Genomic DNA, 10,183 nt, shown 5'->3' with positions numbered 1-10,183 from the left:
TGTTCATATTAGCTATTGTTCAGTCATGAATGTCTACAGCGACATCAGTTTTTTGTTTTTGAAATCTCATGCCATGATGGACACTATGCAATATTTTGCTGCTATTTATATTGAACGCAAGCTTTCCCGAATCCCAACATTAATACTCTGCCAGATTTTAAGATATTTCTTTCAGTCCAAAATAAAAGTTGCCATCAGGTTATATTGTGTTACACCACATTAACTTGGCACTTACAGCGCCGTTATAAAAACAGTTGTAAATCACGCTAGGGTCCACATTAATCTGTCAGTAGCTTCATCAGGATAATTAGTCCTAATTTGCTGTTGATGATTTAAGTAAAAATCTAATAGCGCATGAGGCGTCCTCTGGAGGCATGCTGTTTTGAACTTCCTGCTGCTCCTGTGTTCCCTCCGTAACGGTGGTCAACGTTGTGCTGCCATAAATTAGGCTATATGAGGCTGTTCACATAGACGTACACTCACACTTACACACATGTACACAAATACATATATAAAAATTATATATGCTGCCCCATGTGTACACTCACAGACAAAACAAAACCTGCTCTCATTTGCTCTCCTTCTCCCAGCAAGCACACACAGGTCGAGTCAGGGTGCTGTGCTCGGGGAGCCACGGTGGCTCCTGTGGTCAACGGCTGGGGCGTCTCGGCCTGTTGTGCGTTGCCACATTCGCTCTCGCTCCTCCAGAGCCGTGTAGACAGCCAGGCTCCTGTGAGCTGCTGCAGTTGCTGTCCCTCAGAGTAGAACACAGAACGGACTCACAACACCTCGACTATCACGCTGCCCACAAACCCGTCCAATAACATGCACAAAGAGACAGAAGGAAAGACAGAGTTCTCTACGAACAATTTAGTATAGATAGATAGATAGATAGATAGATAGATAGATAGATAGATAGATAGATAGATAGATAGATAGATAGATAGATAGATTTTTTTTTATGTTTCAACCTATTAAATGAGTAAATTATAATAATGTTTTCTATCTGTGTTTTTAATTGACCTAAGGATTCTGGCAAAGACAGTATTTCTTTCTTTCTTTCTTTCTTTCTTTCTTTCTTTCTTTCTTTCTTTCTTTCTTTCTTTCTTTCTTTCTTCTTTTTTTTTCCCTTTCCATTTACATTGATGGCCTTGTCCAGAGTGACTTACAACTGGGCAATTGAGGGTTAAGGGTTTTGCTCAAGGACCCAGCAGTGGTAGTTTGGTGGTGCTTGGATTTGAACTCATGACCACTGAGCTAACACCTCTCTAACCTCCCCTAAATAATATACAGGGCATGTCACAAGACAAAAATTTTAGATTGAGATAAATAATTGAAGAAATAAAGGTTTTTAGAATAAAGAGCCTTTTTTGCCATTGACAATGATATTTTGTTTATTTTTTTAAGAAAACAAAGATGGAAAGGGTTTTATGTAATTAACATTATAAATATATAATGTTATTTAAATTGTGCCTGATAGTCTTAAAGGATTCCATATTCAGTGATTTTATGAGCTCTGTCCCCAATGTTATTACTCTAACTATGCATTTTCATAGCTTTTTGTCCTTCGCTTCACAGAAATTACATCCCACTACACTCACGTAACATTAGCCACCTATAACAACAATGATTCCGTCATACTAAAACAAAACCACCAATGGGCTGAAATCCCTTTGACACTGTAAATACTATTACAGGGTCGATACAAATAGGATAGTCCGAAGAGAATGGGATTTCCCGGACCCAGTGGGAATTCTTGTTTGATGCGGGAAAGGCGAATTCCGCGTGGTTCTGCTATTTCAGGGAAAGCTGGACTCTAATGAATATTCCTTCGGAAAGTGCGTATGAAGCCAATGATAGGAAACAGTGCGAAAGCATGCATTTTCAAGGGTAAATAAACGACAACCGATCGATGTGACATAAGATAGCTGTGGTTGGAAGGTTGGCATACCTAAAACGTACGAAAATAACTAGCTGTACGGTAACATCTTGTAATTTAATTGGCCTAGCGCTGTCTATAAACTGTTCTGAATACTAAGGATGAATCGTACACGTATTCAGGTTAGTGGATTTCACACAGAATGTGGATTTGTTTCTTTCTGGCATGCTTTCAGATGAAATGGGGTAGGGGTGAGCATTAATCCTGGGCATGAATTCCACCAGTGACAAAGGTCTGGGTGATACTGATACCTCTAAAGTACTAAATATACCCTCTGGCCTGGAGTGGCATGAGCAGGTGGAGAATGGGCATTGCCAAGTGCTTGTGTCTCTAGACCCCAAATCTTACAGGTCGCTTTTTTTGGCACAGGGTGTGTGTTTTGCGGGCTGGAGGGTGGGGGTATGGTCTTCATTTTGAAGTGTGTGTATGACACCCTGTTCAGAGGCGAAAAAGGATCCGGGGAGACAACCCAATTCGGGTGGTTACCGTTCAAAGCCAGCTGGTCTGGCTTAATTAATGCAGGACATTTTTTTTTCCCTTTTTGTCTAAAATATTGTGTAGTCTAGTTAATGTTTGATTAACCTGGCCCACAGCAGGAACTGGAGGGTGTGACTTCCTGAAAAAGCACGAAAACGACACGGGTGAGTTTTTCTCCCCCAAATTTCCCCTTCCTCCTTCCTACTTCAGTCAAGTTGAGAATTGGTCCACATGGAAATTTTAGGGTTTTATTACAAGTGATTCCTGGCATTTTATCCTGATACAGTTATGTACATTTAAATAAAATGTTGTCATTTAACTATTTATTCATATTTTGTGAATAGTGTACTACTGTGGCCACCTTACATTTTGTCAGAGATTTTTTACATTAACTTATTGAGTTATGTCATCATGTGTTGGGGTATATTATATTATGATTTTCAATATATTAGCATGGACTTTCCATATTCTGAAGTGTAATGAAACTCAAGACACACCACAATCATAAAGCTTCATCAGCAAAAAAAAAATCAATAAGAAATGAAGAAACAAATGAGAATGTGAAATATTCATGAAAAGTATATATATATATATATATATATATATATATATATATTTTTTTTTTTTTTTTTTTTTTTACAATCTTGAAACTTTTTTTAACCTTAGAGTCAATTAGTGTGATAGCAGCCTCACAGTCTGTGGCAGAATCTGTAATATCTTTCTGTAATTCTCTAATTACAAAAAGTTCAATGATATGAAGCCCAAGCTCACACATAAAAATATATTATATGGTATGCTCAGTGTCGAGGTTTCATACTGACATGGGAAAGTCAGAGGGCAATTTGGAAACATAAAATCAAATCTAAAATCTAAAAATAAGTGTCTGTTAGATACACATATGCGAAACACAGTATTGTTTATGTCATCAAACATAATCTTTATAGTTATTTCAAGGAATGCTGTAGAGATTTTTTTTTTAGGAGCAGTAAGAATGACCCTACTTGATAATGTGAACATGTCTGAAGGAATTTAGGTGCATCAGTTATGATTTTTTGTCTACCATTTAAAAATGGACTTATGGATACTAATTTTATGAGAACATGTGAAATGATCAAATAGTCTTAATGTTAAAAAAAAACAAATAAAAGAAAGAGAAATGCAAGTAAATAAACCCAAAAAATTGTGATGCCAATAAATTGTAATATAAATCTACTGAAAACAAACATTAATATCAAACCACTTTCCCCATGAACATGCCCAAGATTTATTTACATTCACAGAATAATATTTCTGATGCAGCATTTTTGGAAGAAGTGCAACTGACAAGATCTCTATCATCTAATCCTTCTCTTCCTGGGTGTTCAGGCAGTGCCGTGTCGCTTCCCCTAGGAGACTGAGGCAAGGCAACTATGACCCAGTTTACAAAAGCTCCCCTGCTCCTTATTTGAAAACTCCCCCTTCTCCGTCACACGAATCTTTGATCAGAACGGCGGCTGGGGAAGAGCGCTGTTGTTTTCTTATAGCAAAAAGAAAAGGTGCACTCTGCCGCCGATCCTCTCTTGGCCCTTTGAGTCACTATCTGGCGCATCGACGGTAGCTGTGTAGAAATGCTGTTTGTGTTTATGTGTGTTCTTACCATTTTCAAAGCTCTTTGAAGTGTATATGAAATTTCCACTGACTGAGAATTATCCTGGTGCTTTTCTAGAACAACTGTAGTTCCAGTATTAACTACTGAATATTATATAGGCATGTGACCAAGATGCTGGAAATGTAGCAGTTTCAAACTGTAAAGTAAAACCTGTCCTGTTTGAATAAATACACCCATTAATCATGAAACCCTGTTGTTGGAAAAAAAATAATCCCCCCATCTATTTATATTAAACCTAGTCGGCATGTGGCTTTTGCAATAGTGACCATGTTGCCTTTTGGAGATCCAGAAGCCATCTTCTTAAGTTACACAGCACATAATGTAATCTGTCAAGTAAGTATTTCATATTTAACACAAATTTTCTAGTTAACTATGACATATTAAACACATGGAAACACAAGATGAAGTGGAAAGAAAAGAAATAACATTCATCACTATAGTATTTTCTATAAAATACATTCTGTATTTGACACCAGTCCAACCCAGGGTACAGACACACACACTCATTCAAACTAGGGCTGTCACCAAGATGTTGGGAGGAAACCAAAGAACCGTGAGGAAACCCACAGAGTTTAAGAGAACGTGGAAAACTCCTAAGATCAGGATCAGACTGAGCACCATCTTGCTGCCCTCTTTGTAGTGTGTAGTATTTAATGCCAGGGGTGTAATCTACACCCCCTAATTTTTCATCTTTGTTTCTTTGTTTCTTTCTTGCTGTCCCTGCCGTGCACTTTTTACCATACAATTACTAAACTTTACACTTCACCACCTTTTGATCTCAGGCTAATCTTTCTTGTCTGCCTGATGTATGCTTCTGTTTGAGTATAGGGTCATTCTGATGCCACAAAGTGGTTTAGATAGAGCCTGGTTCCTAAAATTTGCTCCATGCTTGTCTGCTGATTGCTGTGTCATGGCAAGTTCCTCTCCATCCATGTTCACCATGTTCTGTATCGCCTGTGTGGGAGGAGAGTTGAGTTTTCCTAGCAGCAAATAGTCCCAGATGGCTTTAGATTCTTATCGTTAATCAAGGGTGAGTGGATCTCACCGCAAACACAACTCCAATTTATTTGAACAGCAAATTATTGGACCTGGCAGGGTTTAGTAAGGAAATCCTAAGAAAATCTTTTACGAGTGAATAAAAAAAAAAAGTACCTGAGTCATTAGAACAAATACACAAACTGTCATCGTAAAGTCTGTGACCCGCCATGCTTATTCTGAGCATGGCTATTAACGGATGTAAATGTCTGTTACATGCTGTGAGAGGTTGTGTTATAATATCCAGTGCCATGAGCCTGTGGTACATATGTTCCAATCTTAGGGGGTCATAGGGTAGTAAGGCCACAGTGTCGTAGCCAAGTAGGACTTGGTCTCATGCAGTTTTTCTCACCTTGAGCCCTAACTCTTCACCATAGACTGAATTATTCAGGAGAAGGGAAGAGTTTTCTTTACCACCTGAAGGGTATAGGGAGCAGTTGGGTTAAAGCTGCACAATAGCTCCTTATATACTGTATTTCACTGCTGCATTTCTGTGACCAGCCAGAGAAAGGGAGAAAAAAACCAAAATAACAGAATAAGAGACAGACAGAAAGAATGAAGTAGACATGAAGGGGAGGGGGGGTGTAAAAGTGAAAAAAAAAAAAAAGTAAAAGTAAGAGGAAATAAAATTTAAATAGAAGCAAAAGCAAACAGAAGAAGGGTGTTAGACATGTTTAAATAAATGAAAGCTATCATTCAGATGTCAGACAACAATAAATGCCAAATTATTAAAATCTTTAAAGCAGCTTGTATGATTTATGTGAAACAGTCCATTTGTGTTACTGCGGTCTCATTTTATAGCAGACATACCATATAGTATATACTGTCTGCTCCAAAAAGTAATGTATGGCCAGTTTAGTCTATTTGCCAGGACATGTAGGTTTTTCCACTGCGTGTCCATAATATACAACATCTGTCAGGCCGTTGCACAAGCTCAGGAAACACCGGTTGGCACCCGGAGTCTAGAGACAGAAAAATGTGGCATGCTGGCATCTTTTTTAGTGGTACCATTATGTAAAGAAGAAAAAAAGAACTAGTAAAACAATATAACAATTGTGCAGATTTCACCTAGCTTATGAATTTCCATCCATTTTAAAAAGGAAAAATTATTAGAAGCGCTTTTCTTTTCCTCTCTTTCTACCCCCTCTTCATGTGAAGCAATCGACGGACAAGGGGAACTTTGAGCCTCAGGCTAAAATATACAAAGAAACCACCGTACTACACTAAAATGAAGGAGAGGAACTCAGGAAGTTGTAGAAACTTTCCTTGGGAGCATTTTGTATGTCTGGCAGTGTTGGATTTTTAAAAGAATGATGCGTAAGGTCAAATACGGAAAAGCAATATTACTGTTAACAAGATTTTTTTTTTTATGGACTGGAATAGCCATAATGCTTTAAAGTTTCATAATTGCAAGAGTTTGGACATAAACTGTACTTTTTGGCCGAGCCAGAATAGTTGCATTATTTTTTTTTCTTTCTATATTGCTTGCTTATGTAATTTCTGTTGGTAATAATCCTAAATTGAAATTCAGGACTTGGAAAGCACTACATAGAGACTATCATATACTAGATGATGTTAACATGAACTATTAGTCTGGTTTTATTTTTTTAAATAGAAGAAAGAGCTAAAAACTGTTGACAAATAGAACCTGTAATACAACATTATATATATATATATATATATATATATATATATATATATATATATATATATATATATATATATATATATATATATATATATATATACAGTATATAAAAAAAAATTCAGATGAATACCTAAATGCCTACAGGATTCAGTTCTGGATGAATTGAAGACACTGTCTAACTAAGAGAAGTTTAGACATTTTTGCCTGATGAACCCAGACTTTAAGTCTCCATAAACACTGGAGTCCTCATGACCTCCTTTTGCACTTCAGAGATAAGCTGTAAATAGATACACACTAACCTACCATCTGGACTGAAGTTAAGGTGAACTCAAAGTATAAATTAATAAATTAGTTAAGACCCGGTAACCGTAATATTCATTCAGCATACACATTCAAATCATTAAACATAGTATACATTTGGAGTCATAATCACTAAGTCAAAATATATTTGAGGGGTTTAATGAAAGTTTTAAACGTAAAGTTTGACTTGGACTTCTGCGGGAGTTTCCATATTCGTATATTAGCCATGTGACAACTGCAGCAGCAAATCATTGCCATCGTACTGGCAGCTCTCAAAGGACACTGTTGTCATGTGGGGCGTCCATGTTCTGCCAAGTGAAGGACAAGCACTGATTTAAAGAGTGGTAGCATGAATGAGCTGCCAAGACAGAAATCGCAATATGATTTTATTCCATTAATGAGTTCACCACTGTGCTGCGTGTTCTTTGTTTATCAATAGAGTGAAACTCTAGTTTTTTTGTCGCAAATAACTATTGGCTTAAATGGTTGGCAAAGTGGAAAATTGCAAAAACAAAAGTGCTACTAGTTGAACAGTCTTGGATTTTGAATCAGAAATATCTAGCCCATGTTTTTTTTTTCAATTTGATGGTTATTTTTTTAATCCAAAATAAGGACCCATACAGTATAAGACTAGTATCAGTAATTTTTATTCAGTCCAGTGACTCTAATCGTATGATTCTGTTCACCAAAAGTTTTTCAATGACATTAGTTTTGAGAGTGGTCACATTTTACATATGTACATGATGTCATTTTAAATGCTGCAATAATACTAACAAATTTGTGCTGCGCTGTAAACAACACATTCATCTAAAGGCTCTCGTTTTATGCTTTGCCTTAGTCACTTTTCTAGTGCCCTGTTCTTCCCTCCTGCTCTTCTTGTTGAAAGGGTGGTAAACTAAACAAACCACATGCATGTATCAGCCAAGTCAGATTCTTGTTCGTTCATCCAGTTCATTTCATTCACTAACAACAATTACTAGTTCACTCAGTTCATTCACAATCAACAATTACTATTTTGTGATTTACTTACATTCGCAGTCATTTATTACACATTACAACAGTTGTTTGTAACATTTGGCAAAAACTTCTTTTCCAGCGTCTCTTTTCTATTTCTGTCTCAGTTTTTCATGTTACTGAGAAGTATAATATCATCTGTCCTAAAGATTTCCTTATTGTTATCCTTGTTAGAATACATAGAAAAAGCTATCTCGTTTACAAAAACGACACTGGATACTCCTTCTATAAATTATATCAATAAAATTTCCTTATTGGAAATGTATGCATTTTGAGCTCCCATTTTAATGAAAGTCATGCTTTGTTTTTCCAGTCACCTAATATTAATAGTTTCTATTAATTTGCCTCTTAGTATTAATGAAGATGATAATGTTGACGATGATGATGTGTTCTGATGTGGCCATGGAGTTGAAATATTAGACTTGGAAAGAGCTGAATAAAGGAGACTTCATCCAGCTACTTCAGGCTGCTGCATGTTACAAATTAGGCTTCAAAGCCAATTACACAAAATGTATTTTGGCATAAAATATTAAAGATTTGGTAGGTTCTTTTTTATTCTGATTTGTACCTGATTACAAACCAGAATGGTTGCAGTTTTTCTTGTTGTGACAACCTATTTTTGTATTCATGGCTCTGAATAGACAAACACAACCCCTAACCCCTTTAGTGTTCTGCAGCTATAAACCAGCAAAATGTAAAAAAGTGAATGTACTGCATACAAATTTGATTGTGTATCTCACACTGCCATATTAAGTGTTGATTTTATCATAAAAAAATTATATACTACATTGTCTTGCAGTTGATATTAAACTATTTCCTTATAAATTTCCTTTATTTGATGGACAGAATTCTGAAAGCTTTACACTGCCCCTGCTGGCTGAACAGTGTATTTAGTTCACTTTTAAACATCTGCAACTTATTTCGCAAGTCCCATAAGACAAAGACCACACCATATAGATCGAACCTTATAACAAGTTCTGATATTTGAAAAAGTATTTTCATCATTGGGTCTTGTTGTATTGTGGCAGGGTCTTGAGGTGAGTGGGACAAAGCACAGGTGTACTGACAAGGGAGATAAAGACTTCACCATTGTTCAGTTAACTAGAACACCACAAGACTTTTTCCACTGCCCTGAAACGAGAGCGATGACCTGAACAAAAGTGTAGCTGTGTTGCAATGCGCATGGTTCATCTATAATAAATGAAAGGGGTAGTATTAATGTGCTTTTTTGTCCAAAATAACATGCAAATTACAAAATTTATCATGAATCAACCATTGTGTCCTTAACTTCTTAATGACATCGGTGGCACATCAACTGTGATGGAATTGCAATACAAAGATACCACTTTTTTTTTTTCACTTTGACAATTATGTTTTTAAGATAAGGTAGTACAGCTGCTGAAAAAGATAAAAATAAATTGCAGTAATGTGCAAAATTATACGAAAGTAAAACTGAACAGTCATTACTAACTTCTTGTTTGACCTGCCTGACCTGGCTTTTTTGGATTATTATTGTTATAATCAAATGACTGTGAACATGTAAAAGCCTTGCAATTCAATGTAGGCAAATTTGCTGATTTTGACATTAATTGCAAACATACGAACAACCTTAATTATTTACGAGTGCATTAAATGCTATTTTTCAAGTTTCAGAGTCGTAACATGAAAATTAATTAAAATGTTATAAATGAAATGAAAAAAATACATGTACATCAGAAGAAAAATCAAACTTCTTCAATATATCTATATATCCTATATATTAAAATAATGATCTATTAAAATCCAACATATTAAACATCAAAAGAAAAGATATGAGTGTTATGCTATGGAGACATTTTGCAGGCAGAGTTTGTGTCCCCTTAAATCTTTGAGGGAAACAAGGAACAACTGCTAATTAATTTACAATCATTTTATCTGATTACTTTTACCCTGTGAAGAAACATTTCTATCCTGATGGGAGTGGTGTCTTTCAGGATGACTCCGCCCCCACTCACACATCACCGCCAAATATCCCTGAATGTTTTTGTATTATTACATTTATGTAAATCCTAAAACCTTCATAGTCACCAGCTCTAAACCTAATTGAACACCTATGGCATATTTTGGACCCACAGCGCTCAGC

General features: G+C 36.1%; 1 protein-coding gene and 1 long non-coding RNA gene across 6 annotated transcripts in view; one reads left to right on the top strand and one right to left on the bottom strand.

Annotated features, from left to right (window-relative positions):
* The window catches only part of LOC310717926, a 13,182-nt gene extending 12,464 nt beyond the window's left edge, over positions 1-718 (bottom strand). Inside the window, exon 1 of the long non-coding RNA XR_014531011.1 lies at positions 549-718. This is a non-coding gene — a long non-coding RNA (uncharacterized lncRNA). The remainder of the gene's footprint in view (positions 1-548) is intronic.
* Positions 719-2,364: 1,646 nt separating this feature from the next.
* mef2cb (myocyte enhancer factor 2cb) overlaps positions 2,365-10,183 on the top strand; it is a 65,078-nt gene continuing 57,259 nt past the window's right edge. For 4 of the 5 annotated variants that reach the window (XM_083527093.1, XM_083527090.1, XM_083527094.1 and 1 more), the window contains exon 1: positions 2,366-2,580. The gene's annotated coding sequence lies outside the window, so the exon portion shown is untranslated. Of the gene's footprint in view, positions 2,581-10,183 lie in introns of all 5 variants that reach the window. The other variant, XM_083527096.1, reaches the window with a different exon arrangement.

This window comes from Silurus aristotelis, assembly GCF_946808225.1.
Source record: "Silurus aristotelis genome assembly, chromosome: 23".
Lineage (NCBI taxonomy): Eukaryota > Metazoa > Chordata > Actinopteri > Siluriformes > Siluridae > Silurus > Silurus aristotelis.
The sequence above is the reverse complement of the archived record's forward strand: the minus strand, read 5'-3'. Positions and strand labels throughout refer to the sequence as shown.